Raw genomic sequence first — 16,117 nt, forward strand, 5'->3', positions numbered from 1 at the left:
CATATTCAATAGATAAATATAGGACCCTTCAGATTTTCTATTTCTTCTTATGTAAATATTGGTAATTGGTGACTTTCAAAAAATTGTTTATTTATTTAAAAGTTGTCAAATTAATTGGTATAAAAAAGTTTATGGTATTCTTTTATTATATTATTTTAATGTCTATAGCATCTGAAGTGGTGTTTCTTTTTTCATTTCTTACTCTGGTAATTTGTATCTTTTTTTCTTCTCAGCAGAATTGATGTGGCTTATTTTGTTCATTCTTTCAAAATTCTATCGACTTTGTTCATTTTCTCCATGCTTGTCTGTTTACTATTTTTTTATTTCTACTTTATACTGTTTCTTTCTTTTATGTAATTTGTGTTTAATTTGATGTTCTTTTCTGATACCTTACATTAAAATCCTAATTGTTGCTTTTAAATCTGTCTGCTTTTCTAATACACACATTTAAAGCTATAAATTGTTTTTCTGATCACTGCTTTATCTGTATCTTACACATTTTGTCATGTTCTTATTATCATTTAATTCTAGATAATTTCTATTTTCTTTGTGACTTCTTTTACTTAATTAGAGATGTTCTGCCTATTTCTAAATATTTAGGAATGTTCTAATATTTTTGTTACTGATTTCAAATTTAATTCCATTGTGGTCAAACAACATACTCTGTATAATAGCTAACATTTGAAATCTATTGATTTTTTTTAAGGAGAGAATATTATCTGCCTTGGTCAGTGTTTCAAGTACATTTGTAAAGAATATACATACTGCCGAAGCTGTATATATTGCCCCATAAATGTCCGTTATACAATTTTGGTTGTATTACCATTATCGGTTTTTAAAAAATTACTTGTTTTATGAGTTACTGAGAAGGGGGTATTCAAATCTCCAGCTATGATTATAATTTTGTCTGTTGTTTTTTATATATATATATATTTTGGCTATTTTGCTTCATGTAGTTTTAAACTCTAAGATGTACACATATTAAGGATTGTTATGTCTTGAATTGACCTATATGTCATTATAAATTATTTCTCTTTGTCTCTGCCAGTATTCCTTATTTAGAAGTCTACCTTTTTATACGTAAGTTGTACCAGTTTTCTTGGGTTTAGCGTTTTCATGGTATAATTTCTTCATTCTCTTACTTTCAGATTATTGGTGTCTTTATATTTCACATGCATCTCTTATAAACAATGTTAAAATGGGCCGTCTATTTTATCTAGCTTAACAATCTCTGTCTTAAAATTGGGTGTTTATTCATTTCTGTTGATATTTTTGGACTTAAATCTTGCTATTTTTCCCCCTGTTCATCCCATATGTTTTAATTATTTTCCCCTCCTTTTCTATTGTCTTCTGCTTCATTGAATATATTTTAGTATTTTGTTTTAATTTCTTTCTTTTTTTTTTTTTTTTTTTTTTTTTGAGATGGAGTCTCACCCTGTCACCCAGGCTGGAGTGCAATGGTGCAATCTTGGCTCATTGCAACCTCTGCCTCCTGGGTTCAAGCAATTCTCCAGCCTCAGCCTCGCAAATAGCTGTGATTTCAGTTGCTCACCACCATTTCTAGTTAAATTCTGTCTCTACTAAAAATACAAAAGAAATTAGCTGGCATGGTGGTGCATGCCTATAATCCTAGCTACTCTGGAGGCTGATATAGGAGGACTATTTGAACCCAGGAAGCACAGGTTACAGTGAGCTGAGATCACACCACTGCATGCCCCAGCCTGGCTAAAGAACAAGACTCTGTCTCAAAAAAAAAGAAAAGAAAAGTATAAACTTGTTCACTTCCCTCTCCTCTTTGTGCTGTTATTGTTACATGTTTTACTATTATTAAATTTCACAATATGTTGTATTATTTTGTCTTTAAAATGTAATTATTCTTGAAGAAATTAAGAGAAAAAATGTAATCTGGGCCAGGTGCAGTGGTTCATGCTTGTAATCCCAACACTTTGGAAAGCCAAGACAGGAGAATCACTTGAGCTCAGAACTCAAGACCAGTCGGGGCAAAATCTAAAGACCGCATGTCTACCAAAAGAAAAAAAAATATTAGCCATGTGTGGTGGCATCTGCCTGTGGTCCCAGCTACTCAGGAAGCCAAAGTAGGAGGATGACTTGAGCCCAAGAGGTTGAGGCTGCAGTAAGCCATGATCATGCCACTGCACTCCAGCCTGTGTGACAGAGCAAGATCCTGCCTCAAAAGAAAAATGTAATCTATATGTATCCACATATTTACCACATGTGGTGCTCTTTAATCCTTTATATAGATCCACATTTCCACCTGTTATCATTTTCTTTTGACCTCAAGAACTCCTGTTAACATTTCTTTTAGTAAATATATGCAGAAAATAAATCACCTCAGCACTCTTTTTTTCTGAAAAAAAAAAAATCTTTATACTTTAAAGATATTCTATTGTGTTTTAACTTTATTTTTCTGATGAAAAATCATTATTACTCTTTATATAATGTGTATTTTTCTCTGGCCATTTAAAAATTGTTCCCCTTAACTTTATGTTTTCACAATGGAACTATGATTTACCTACATGTGGTATTCTTTTAACTTATCTTTCTAGGAACCTTTGAGCAATTCGATCTTGGTATACTTCCACTATATTAGGGAATTTAACAATCCTATTTCTTTAAAAAATATTCTACTTAACGCGTGCTGTCTCTCTCTCTCTCTCTCTCTCTCTCTCTCTCTCTCTCTCTCTCTCTCTCTCTCTCATCTCTCTCTCTCTCTTTTCTTCCTGGTATTCCAATCACACCTATTTCAGTCAGCTTGCTATTGTCCCACAGGTCACTGCAGTTTGGTTAATATTTTCTATCTTTTATTCTCTGTTCTTCAGTGTGAGTAATTTCTATTGACTTGTCTTCAAGTTGACTGATACTTTCTTTCAAAGTGTCTAATCAACTTGAATTTCCATTGAGTAATTTTTTTTTCTTTTCTGATATTGCATTTTCAGTTCTAGAATTTCAACTTGGTTCTCTTATGCTTTCCATTTCTCTTTTGGGATTCTCTGTTTACCCATTCTGCCTATCTTTTCTTTTAAAACCTTTAACATATTTAAAATAGCTGTTTAAAAATAATCATCCTAGTCTTAATATCTGTCATCTGTGGGTCTTCTCTTGTTTTGTGTTCAATTGATATTTCAGATTTTTTCCTGCTTATTTAAATGTTTAGTAATATTATATTTTATCCTAGATATTTGGGAATAATACATACGGAGATTCCGTACTCTTACTCTAAGGAATGTTGAGTTTGTACTTGCCAGCAGTTAAATTACTGATGGTTTATATTAATTTTTTTTTTTTTTCTGAGATGAAGTTGCACTCTGTTGCCCATGCTGAAGTACAGTGGCACTCACTGCAACCTCCGCCTCCTGAGTGCAAGCAATTCTCCTATCTCAGCCTCCCGAATAGCCGGGACTACAGGCACCCACTACCATACCTGGCTAATTTTTGTATTTTTAGTAGAGACAGGGTTTCACCATGTTGATCAGGCTGGTCTCAAACTTCTGACCTCAGGTGATCCATCCTCCCAAATTGCTGGGACTACAGGTGTGAGCCACCAGGCCCAGCTAGATTACTTTAATCTTAAATGTAGGCTTATTTTAGGTTTTGTTATGGTGGATTTATTTACATGTTACTTTAAATTCTAAAGTGGAGTTCATAGTCCTGGGCTTACTCATAAGGTGTGGCTTTTCTGAGGTTTTAGTGAAAAGTCTAAGATGTTTACCAGACCTTTACAACTTGGCAATTCCAAAACTTCAGTTATTTCCCCCAGCATCATGCAGCTATTAATGCTAACCTCTGCCTCCTGGCTGCTGCTTTCTGCTAGGCTTCTTGATTTCTCACTCTGTGCATTTGCACCTCCAAAGATTTTGGTGGATTTGAATGCAGTATATAACTATCCTATTAATATAAAAAGTAATAAATCGTTAGTCAGGATAGGTTAGGTTATTTTGTAATAAACAACCAGAAAATGTCACTTCTCAGTTGCTTAAAAGCAACAAAAGTTGCAGCTTGCCTTGAACTAGCACTCCAGCTGACAACAATGACAAATTCTAGACTCTGGGCTTATGTTTATTTGAAAAAACTACAGCTATCAAACCAGCTCCTTGATTTCAGTCAAATTATTGCTTAAGTTAAAATAAAGTGAGTCAATTAAAACAAAAATATGAAGAAAGTAAACTACAATTGATTCTGGAAAACAGACTAAATTACTGAGGTTTATATAACTCATTGGTGTATGAAAAATAGGGGTGTGGATTATTCCGTTAAGTCCAAAACAAATTTAGGTTAAGAAAAAGTTCATTTGAGATAGCCACTTGAACAACGACATAAATGAGTAATTAATCTTATTTTTTTCCATTAAAAATTTACTATTTTTGGTGGTGCATTATTAAGGAGGTGTGATCTTATAAAAAGATTGAGTACATTCATAAACGTTGGAGAATAATAGAGTTATTATTTAAACTATTGTAACTTGATGCTTTAATACTGCCATTAAATTTTCCAGGACTTTAGGCAAGTTGCAACCTTGGATAAGATACTTTGCATTTCTGATTCAAAAAGTACCTCTGTACTTTGAATTTCTTAGTGTCTGATTTAAAGTTTGTAGAATAAGCCATTATTTTAACATATTTTGAGATTGTGCAATAGTGGGTAGAAAGAATTAGGGTTCTTCAGCAAGCTTATATAATTTTGACTTAGGGCATGGATATTTCATTCCTTTTCAGCTCCCCTTTCTGCTATTTTTTAAGTGGCATCTCCATGCAAGATTGAGGAAAGATGGCAAAGATCCACATGCCGCTATTGTTTAAATGCAAATCCATGACAACCTGAATCTAAAATGAATGTTCGAGTCAGTGTTAATGAATCAGTACATTCATAATTGGAAAATAAGCCTTTTTCTCCCTCCTCCTGACTTGCTGATACCTCTCATTAGCTAGTGGTTCTGAGAATGCCTGTGATAAGCAACTGAAGGTAAAGTTGGATGGAGAAATATTCTAATCCTATTGATAGGAGAATAAAAGGGAAAGGAGCTGGGATTTTTCACCCAATTTATGGAATTTTAATTAAAGTGAGACTTTGTTGTGTTGTTTACAAGTAGGAGGAATACACAGGCAGCTGCATTGTACATACTGAGCAGCTATAAATAGAAGAATTAATATAGAAAAGATTAAAAAGCTATGTGGATAATGGGTGTCTGTTACCTCCTGGAACACTATTACGTTTTTATTGAAGAATGCCGGTCTGTGTACTGGCCTTTTTGAAGCTAAATTTTCTAAGCAAGAAAGACTGGCACCAGAATTCTGGGCCTGGGAACTTATAAGAGAATCTCCCTTTTAATTCTCACACATAACTCTCTAAGCACAATTTACAATTATATATAGTTACATAACTTTTTATTTAAAAACTCTCTTCGCCAACTGGTAAAGCTGTAACTCATCTGTTGTGTTCACTGCTGTAAGCCTCTGGCATAGGACCTGTCACAATGTAGGTCTTCAACAAATATTTATGGAATAAGCAAAATAAAAATTTTTAAAGATACTGACTATGAAAAAGTAGTGTGAATAATTGTTTTGTTGTAGCAAAAAAATATGTAAGGAACAAATAAAAACCTCAACATGTTAATGACAAATGAGAAAAAAAGGATGAAGTAATTCATATGCCCACTTTTTCTAATGAAAATGCTAACAGATAAAATCCCTAAGGGCTGGGACCTGGAGTTCTCATGTCCAGGTGAGGATAGCAGATGCTGCTCTGAGCTGGAGTTCTGGAGTTAGCTCACCTAACAAAATGTAGGACCTCAAAGAGCTTCCTCTGTTTTGAAAAGGGGACAAACAAAAATTCTGCTCACAGACCTAGGGAAAGTATCAAAAAATACTTGTTGCCATTCCAGAGTCTTGGATACACAGAAATGCTTCCACTTTTAAGAAATCATCTCCAAGGAAACTAATTCCAAGTTCTTGTGCATAGGGAAGAAATTATACAGACCTGTAGAAACATAGAGAGATTAACAAGAAAGTCGGCCCAGGATCATTTAAACTTACAGAGTCTACATGGAAGAAAATAATAGTGGATTCACTATATGAAGAAAAGAAGAGCTGAAAATGAGCTAACAGCAACAAAATCACAGGTGTAGAGAAAATGGGAAAATTGAAAGAGAGGTCTGAGCAAATCTCCCATAATGCAGCAGACAGAGATAAACAGATAATAAAATACATGCAGGGCAGAAAGAGAAAATCCACCACATGCCTAATAAGAGTTCCAGGAGAAGAAACTAGAGAATGTTTATTAATTCACTGAACTTTTGGTGTGTCACGCACTGAGGCTTGTGCCTCTACATATTATTTCGTTTTATCCTCCCGTAAACCTCACTGGTGGTGATTTTTACCTTTATTTTACAAGTGAATAAACTGAGGTTCAGAGAATGACATGGTAAGTACATACATAGAGCTGGTACCACTGATGGATTTCAAATTCAGGTCTTTCTAACTCCAGTGTCCGTGCTACATTACTTCAGGACTCATGATTAATCCCAGAATACTAGAGAGCTATCACAGGAAAGTTGTTCTTTTATGCCATGTCAACAAGTTAGAACACATTCGGTAAGAAAGAGGGAAGCTCTTTCCCTTGTTCTTCCTTTTCTAACCTTCTATCTTCCTCTCAAATTCCAAGCACCATATTATTTGCTGCCTCCTCTTCTCACCACGGCAGTGACCATATATTCTTGACTCTGTCCTGGAGGATGGTGATAGATCTTCACATTGTTCAATGAGAATATCCACAAGACAAGAAAACTCTCTGCTAATGCTGATTGCTTCTCCTCTTATAACTTTAAGGCATGTATTGTTAGAGTCCCTTTTTAAAAGACTTCTCTTCTTCCCTGCAGGGATGAGAATGGAGATATTAGAATCTTTTCCTGCTACATATTTAACACAAACGTTGAATAAGAAACAAGTATTTGTTAACAGAGTCTATTTTATTTATTAGTTTTAGTGTGTTTTGCATTGCTGTAACAGAATACCACAAACTGGATAATTTATGAAGAAAAGAAATTTATTTCTTACCTTTCTAAACCCTAGGAAGTTCAAGGTCAAGGGGCTTGCATCTGGTGAGGGCTTTCTTGTCGATTTTGGCCAGGTACAGTGGCTCATGCCTGTAGTCCCAGCACTTTGAGAGGCCAAGGCAGGAGGATCTCTTGAGCACAGGAGTTCAGTATCCGCCTGACAAACCTAGGGAAACCCCATCTTTACAAAATGTTTTTTTAAATTAGCCAGGCATGGTGGCACATGCCTAGTAGTCCCAGCTACTCAGGAATCTGAGGCTGGAGGATTTCTTGAGCTTGAGAGATCGAGGCTGCAGTGAGCCATGATCATGCCACTGCACTCCAGCCTAGACGATTATCTTAAAAAAAAAGAAAAAGAAAAAGAAAAAAGTGTTGTTTTAAAACAAGTATGGCAAATCTTGATATATAAAGACATATATCTGAAATAATATTAAGTGGAAAAAACAGTACACAAAGTAAAATGCATTTACTGATTACAATGTTATAAAATGCATAAAAGCCTTTTTATGAGGATAGAAGAAAATACAGAGATACTAATGGTTGAGTTTTAAAATATTTATGGTGTGGTTTTTTTTTGCTGAAAAGTTAATATATACATTTGTAGAAAAAATAAAATACTTCCAACTTGAGACAATCTGTATAACCAGTTACCAAGAAAAATTATTTACAACTTTTCTTTGACTCATAATAAAAATGTTAACTCAGTTTTGTTCTCAAGACATGGAAATGTTAATTGTTTGTTTTCAAATGGAAACCATCACACAGAGCATATTTTCTGAATTTACAGGATGAAGTTTATTTAAAGTGTGATGCATTTAAAAGAAAATATCATCTAAATCTTTGCTACAGACCAGCATATCCAGATACAATTTACTGAAACATCATGATAGCTCAGAATTATTTAGCCCAGGTTTTTAAAATAAAACCCTGTATAATGGAATTTTTTAAAATACCAAATCTAGTAAAAAATTCCAGTGGTTATTTCAGAACTCTGTGAAGATTAAACCAGAATCTGGGGATTCTGAAGAGCTCTCCAATACTGTAGTGCAAACGAAAAAAATGTTTTCTTTCAAATATCTTTAACTAGCTAATAGATACAAAGTGCTCAACAATGGGAATCAACTCAGTAATCTTTCAGTAAACTTAATTTGGAATGGCTTCAGCAAATGTTGCTTTCATGGCACATTTCAAAATTTATTCATGTAGATGTTTTCACAGATTGCAAGGGACAGGTAGAATTCATTTAATAGTTAAACTCTATCTCATGTAAATTATTGATTAGCTTTAATCTAGATACACATATAGATTGATTCATATTTGTAATCATTGTGTACATACCTTTCCTACTATATGTGCATATCTATGTGTCATCATGTTTAATGACTGTCTATTGTCAAACTTTGTTGGAAGACAGAAAATCTTTTATTAACTGTGAAAGGCTATACTGTTACCAGCCTGGAGACCAAACACCAACTAGATTGCTTCCAAATCTGTTTACGTATCACATTCCAATTTTTCAACATTTTCTTCATTTCCAATTTTTCATTTATTTAGGGGCTTGTTGAATATACCTTTATACAAATTGCCCTTCTTTTAGATTATTTCCTTATGAGAGATTCAGTAAAAGTGAGATGGAAATTCAAGCAATATTGATTGACCGCCTACTACTTGGCAGTTCTATGGTGTTTGTATATGCATGATCTTGAAAACAGACCAATTATTTACATATTGGTCTATTCTTTTCAGCGACTTTTCATCTGAATATAGATTTACTATTCATATAATGTGTACCCTGGTTTGTTTTCATGTAACTTGGATACCTTAAACATTTTCAAACTGCAGTAATAGGATCTTTATAACAGTAGTTTTTAGTGAATCAAGGATTCTCTGCACCTTTTCGATTAGTCTCAATACCACTCTTTGTATTTTTCAGCAGTTCTGAGTAGAGTCCCTGCTGGCACCTGTTCAGCAAAGTACAAGAATTTCTCCATCAGAGGATATATAAAACATCCAGAGTCTTATCATCAGCCTAAAGTTAACTCAACTTCCACCACTTGCCCCACTCACCAATTTGTATTCCAAAAAGGAGGGAATTCTGTCCATCAGGGTCAATGCTTTACCTTTTCTACCAGCGCCAACAACCCTATCTTTTAATGACTTACTTTTCTCTCTAAGTCTGCCTTTTATGTTGGTCAAGGTGAGACTGAAGGAGAAACACATGAAAGGAAGACAAATGATAAGGTAATTTGGGGGAATCCTACACCCCAGAAATCCACGAAGTCCACACTGAGATCTTCAAATATTTATACTGCAAAGCCTCTTTATGAAAACAATCAATCATCTGAGATTTGAGAGTTGATCTAAGGTTGGCAAAATTACTTTGACATTCTGTCTTGCTCTTGGCAAATTTATATACATAGAACTCATTCTTTTAATCTTTCTGGAAACAGCTCCCGAGAGGATGGAACTATCACAATTCTCAGGCAGCAAGCAAACTAATAGCTGAAAATTCTAGGTCATGTTTCTTTCCAGGGTTGTTTTTGTTTTTGTTTTTGAGACAGGGTCTTACTGTGTTGCCCAGGCACTCCAGCCTGGGCAACATAGTGATCATAGATCACTATAGCCTTCAGCTCCTGGGCTCAAACTATTCTTCTGCCCGAACTGCTAAAGTAGCTAGAGCTGTGCTCCCATGCCCAAATTCACATTTCTTTTAAAAAGCACATAAATACAGGTCCATTCTTTAAGTAGTAGTAATGTTAATTACATTCAAACCATTAAAAAGTAAATACAATTAATAAAATGTATCCATTTGTAATACAAATAAATTCTTTTGAATTAATATATACTTTTACCAAACTTCTTTCTTTACTTCCCTGATATATCATTCCTGGAGCTTATATGATACTTAATTTTCAACTAAAACATTTTTCTTAGGGAAAATATAAACCTCATTACATTCATTACTGTTTAAAGACTCAGTTTTGGCCAGGTGCAGTGGCTCACGCCTGTAATCCCAGAACTTTGGGTGGCCAAAGCGGGTAGATCACAAGGTCGGGAGTTCATGACCAGCCTGGCCAATATGGTGAAACCCCGTTTCTACTAAAAATGCAAAAATAAGCTGGATGTGGTGGCGTGTGTGCCTATAGTCCCAGTTGCTTGGGAGGCTAAGGCAGAAAAATAGCTTGAACTTGGGAGGCAGAAGTTGCAGTGAGCCAAGACAGCACCACAGCACTCCAGCCTGGATGATGGAGCAAGACTCTGTCTCAAAAAATAAATAAATAAATAAAAGACTCAGTTTCCAGGAACACATGATGTTTTATTCTGTATCCCTTCTCCTCTTAATATATCATGTTTATTTTATTTATTATTTGTATAACTTTAAATAATATTTAAAATTCTACTTTTCTATCAACATCAATCAGTATCCTGACTTGACTCTATGTAACATGAGAAATGAATTCTATCCTTTTCTTCACATCCCTCCCTAACTTCACTTTCTGTCTTCTGTCAGTTACACTTTTATACTGTAATATTAACATTTATTCTGTTTTGCATCTACAACTGACCCATGTCTTGTCTGAAGGCTGACTCTTAATGTTAAAATTTAATATATGCAATGTTAATATTTACACCTATGTAAATATTTTTTTCACATTAGTTCAAGAAATGTGCTAAGATTACATCTTTTTCTTTACTTGGTCACTATCTGACCCTCTGGCCACTTAGAAGTGAATATGCTTTACTAAAAATATTCAGTGAACTTTGGTTGATTACAATATTATTTTATTTTTGCTTTGTATTTTGACATAATTTTATTATACATTGTTTTTCCTTGAGTTTCTAATCATCACCCTTTTTTTCTCAGTCATCTATATATATGAATGAAATATTATATTCCAGGTGAAGCCACATGTCCCCTGTAAATGGAATGTGAGTGGGAAGTGAGAAGTGGAGTGGGAAGTATTTTATATATATATATATATATATATGAATTTATAAGATTCTCAGGTTGTCCTGTTCTTTCAATCACATTCACAATTTCCAGTATCCCATGCCTTCCTCTTCCTTGCTTCACTGAGTATAGTCACAATACTCTCTTGTAGTAGCACTAATTTCTTGTTGTATACCCATTTCCTAAAACTTTCTCTATTTGACCTCTGCATTTGCTCCTTGTTCAAGCCTATAGCTATGACACTGGCATTCCACTATCCATCTTGAATCATGATGTGACCCTGAGTATAAGAGCAAAATGTTAGGATGGTGGAATAGAAATTTAAGTACCTAGATCCAAGACGATAGTGTATAGACATCAAATCAGTCCTGGTCTGCCTGCCTCTGAATTTATTTTTTTCCTTTAGAATTATTTTATTAAATCATAAATGTACAACAGCCTTAACTCTACACACACACTTAAATTTTTTTAAAGGAAAAACATTATGTCTTATTACACCATGATCCTGGCTAATAGCTTTTCAAAACTTTGAGAAAAATCTTAAAAAAGGTTTCACATGTCACCTGAAACTTATAAACTTAACATTATCAAAGAAGGAATGCTTCTACCCTCTTACAAAGACCACAGCAATTAAAGAAAAAGAAAGAAACAATTAAAAAGCTAAGAAACTGTCTCAAAGGCATTTTTTTTTTTTTTTTTTACAATCCTTCCTCCATAGTAAGGTAATGCTATTGAATAATCCAATCCATTCACAAAATGGCTCTCTGCATGTGCTCTGGTGTCTTTTGCCACATCACTGCATATTTATGCATGACTGAGATAAGAGTTTCCTTAACATTGTTATTTCGATAACCTGAAGCTGTTCTGTTACCTCTGGGCTCTCATCCTCTCCTGTTCATACAGTGAAGCCCATGGCAAAGAGGAAGAAGCTCAATATTGGCTCCTCCCACCATATCCCCACTTCCTCCACTGCCATTATTTTATGTGGAAAAGCAACAAATTTCTATCTTGTCTAAATAACTGTTACTTTTTCTGTCTATTACATGCAACAAACCTAAACCTAACTGATATGGATTTAGTTTCCAGTATCCCATGCCTTTCTCTTCCTTGCTTTTCTGAATATAGTCTTAATATTCTCTTCTAGTAGCACTCATCATTTGTTTTATATCCATTTCCTAAAACTTTGTCTATTTGGAGAATTTTTTATTTTACGAATCTTGATTAAGAAAAAGAGACCACCTCACTCTGTAAAAACTGAAAATGCCAGATAATTGCAGTTAAGTCATAGATGTTTCCTAGGACATAAGAGTTAAATGCATCCAGAAGGTGGAAGAGGAAGAAAGAATGTGAAAAAGACCCAGTCTGATTCTGAAAAGCCTTGCTCTGAAAGGGAAACACATCACTTCCCACTTTCATTCAATTTACAGGAACTAGTCATATGACTTCACCTGGAAAAAGCAGTGGCTGAGAAGGGTAGTTCATAATGAAAAAGCACCAGGCCCCAGTCTGGCTAATTTCTATAATAACCTTTACTAAATTCTTCACTCTTCTTGTATTTCCATATTAAGTTTTTATATATACTAGTGTGAGGTTCTGGACTACATATTTGTTTGACACCCTCTCTCTCTTCCTCTCTCTCTCTCTCTCTTTTTTTTTTTTTTTTTTTTTTTGAGACGGAGTCAGGCTCTGTCACCCAGAGTGGAGTGAAATGGCACAATCTTGGCTCACAGCAACCTCCACCTCCAGAGTTCAGTGATTCTCCTGCCTCAGCCCCCTGAGTAGCTGGGATTATAGGCACCCACCACCACACCCGGCTAATTTTTGTATTTTTTAGTAGAGATGGGGTTTTTCCATGTTGGCCAGGCTTCTCTTGAACTCCTGACCTCAGGTGATTCACCTGCCTTGGCCTCCCAAAGTTCTGGGATTATAGGCATGAGCCACCATGCCTGGCTGACTTTCTCTCATTCTTAAGTCAGTACTACACTGCTTTAATTATTTCATTTTAACTATTAGTAGGCAATTTCTCACTTAATAGTCATCTATGTCAACAACTTGTTATTCTTATTCTTTCCTTTCTCCAGACAAATTCTCGAATTATTTTGTTAAGTTCTTAAAGTGTACAACTGAAATTTTGGTTAAAATTTTGTAAAACTCACAATTACATTTGGGAAAAAAATGACATATAAAAAATTTTAAAACACAGTCTTTCTATTCAGGAGAGAAATGTAAGGTAATAAGCAAAATTTTTTAATACCTGAGATAGTTGAGATTCGTCCTCTTTCTTTACATTCTTTATTAAGTCCTTACTTCAAAACTTCACTTCTAAAACAGTCTGCAGGATGAAAATGGCTTGCACAAAAAGATTCACTGGCACCAACTGAGGACAATAAATGAGTGGCACCTTAGTCCCATGGACCTGCTGTCGTGGTCCCTTTTGACTCATGTAAAAAACACTCGGGACAGCCCTTTCCCTTAGGGAAGGTGGCATTTTCTATCTGCCCAGCCTCTCTTTATATGTTGGAGTAAGAAGATTTTAACATGTATGTTTAATTTAGTTTTGCTTTATTAAATATATATATTTTATTGCACTTTAGGTTTTGGGATACATGCAGGATTGTTGCATAGGTACACACATGGCAGTGTCGTTTGCTGCCTTCCTCCCCATCACCTATATCTCGCATTTCTCCCCATGTTATCCCTCCCCAACTCCCTACCCCCTACCGTCCCCCTTCCAAGTCCCCCTAGCAGACCAGAGTGTGTGATGCTCCCCTCCCTGTGTCCATGTGTTCTCATTGTTCCACACCCGCCTGTGAGTGAGAACATGTGGTGTTTGATTTTCTGTTCTTGTGTCAGTTTGCTGAGAATGATGGTTTCCAGGTTCATCCATGTCCCTACAAAGGACATGAACTCATCATTTTTGATGGCTGCATACTATTCCATGGTGTATATGTGCCACATTTTCCCTGTCCAGTCTATCATCAATGGGCATTTGGGTTGGTTCCAAGTCTTTGCTATTGTAAACAGTGCCACAATGAACATTCGTGTGCATGTGTCTTTATAATAGAATGATTTATAATCCTTTGGATATATACCCAGTAATGGGATTGCTGGGACAAATGGAATTTCTATTTCCAGGCCCTTGAGGAATCGCCACCCTGTCTTCCACAATGGTTGAACTAATTTACACTCTCTTTAAGTCTGTTATTGGTGTATAGGAATACTTGAGATTTCTGCCCATTGATTTTGCATCCTGAGACTTTGCTGAAGTTGCTTATCAGTTTCAGGAGATTTGGGGCTGAGATAATGGGGGTCTTCTAAATATACAATCATGTCATCTGCAAATAGAGAAAATTTGACTTCCTCCTTTCTTAATTGAATACACTTTATTTCTTTTTCTTGCCTGATTGCTCTGGCTAGAACTTCCAATACTATATTGAATAAGAGTGGTGAGAGAGGGCATCCTTGTCTAGTGCCAGACTTCAAAGGGAATGCTTCCAGTTTTTGCTCATTCAGTATGATATTGGCTGCGGGTTTGTCATAAATAGCTTTTATTATTTTGAGATACTTTTCATCGATACCTAGTTTATTGAGAGTTTTTAGCATAAAGGACTGTTGAATTTTGTGAAAGGCCTTTGCTGCATCTATTGAGATAATCATGCGGTTTTTGGTTTTGGTTCTATTTATGTGGTGGATTACCTTTATAGACTTGCATATGTTGAATCAGCCTTGCATCCCTGGGATGAAGCCTACTTGATCATGATGGATAAGCTTTTTGATGTGCTATTGCAATGGTTTCGCCAGTATTTTATTGAAGATTTTTGCATCTATGTTCTCATGGATATTGGCCTGAAGTTATCTTTTCTTGTTGAGTTTCTGCCAGGTTTTGGTATCATGATGGTGTTGGTCTCATAAAATGATTTGGGAAGGATTCTCTCTTTTTGGATTGTTTGGAAAAGTTTCATTAGGAATGGTACCAGCTCCTCTTTGTATGTCTGGTAGAATTTGGCTGTGAACCTATCTGGAACTGGGCTTTTTTTGGTTGCTAGGCTATTAATTGCTGCCTCAACTTCAGCCCTTGTTATTGATTTATTCAGGGTTTTGACTTCTTCCTGGTTTAGACTTGGAAGGGTGCAAGTGTCCAGGAGTTTATCCATTTCTTCCAGATTTACTGGTTTATTTGCATGGAGTTGTTTGTAGTAATCTCTGATGGTAGTATGTATTTCTGTGGAATCAGTGGTGATATCCTCTTTATCGTTTTTTATTGCATCTATTTGATTCTTCTCTCTTTTCTTTTTTATTAATCTGGCCAGTGGTCTGCCTATTTTGTTGATCTTTTCAAAAAACCAGCTCTTAGATTTATTAATTTTTTGAAGGGTTTTTTGTGTCTCTGTCTCCTTCAGTTCTGCTCTGATCTTGGTTACTTCTTGTCTTCTGCTAGGTTTTGAGTTTTTTGATCTTTCTCCTCTAGCTCTTTCAATTTTGACGATAGGGTGTCTATTTTAGATCTTTCCTTGTTTCTCATGTGGGTATTTATTGCTATAAATTTCCCTCTAGACACTGCTTTAAACATGTCCCAGAGATTCTGGTACATTGTGTCTTCATTCTCGTTAGTTTCAAAGAACATCTTTATATCTGCCTTCATTTCATTGTTTATCCAGTCAACATTCAAGAGCCATTTGTTCATTTTCTATAAAGGTGTGCGGTTCTGAGTTAGCTTCTTAATCCTGAGTTCTAATTTGATCACACTATGGTCTGAGAGACTGTTTGTTGTGATTTCCGCTCTTTTGCATTTGCTGAGAAGTGATTTACTACCAATTATGCGGTCAGTTTTAGAGTATATGTGATGTGGTCCTGAGAAGAATGTATATTCTGTGAATTAGGGGTGGAGAGTTCTGTAAATGTCTATTAGTTTTGCTTGGTCCAGATCTGAGTTCAAGTCCTGAATATCCTTGTCAATTTTCTGTCTCATTGATCTGTCTAATATTGACAGTGGAGTGTTAAAGTATCCCACTATTATTGTGTGGGAGTCTAAGTCTCTCTGTAGGTCATTAAGAACTTGCTTTATGTACCTGGGTGCTCCTGTATTGGGTACATAC

Source organism: Saimiri boliviensis, chromosome 11 (assembly GCF_048565385.1).
Source record: "Saimiri boliviensis isolate mSaiBol1 chromosome 11, mSaiBol1.pri, whole genome shotgun sequence".
Taxonomy (NCBI): Eukaryota; Metazoa; Chordata; class Mammalia; order Primates; family Cebidae; genus Saimiri; species Saimiri boliviensis.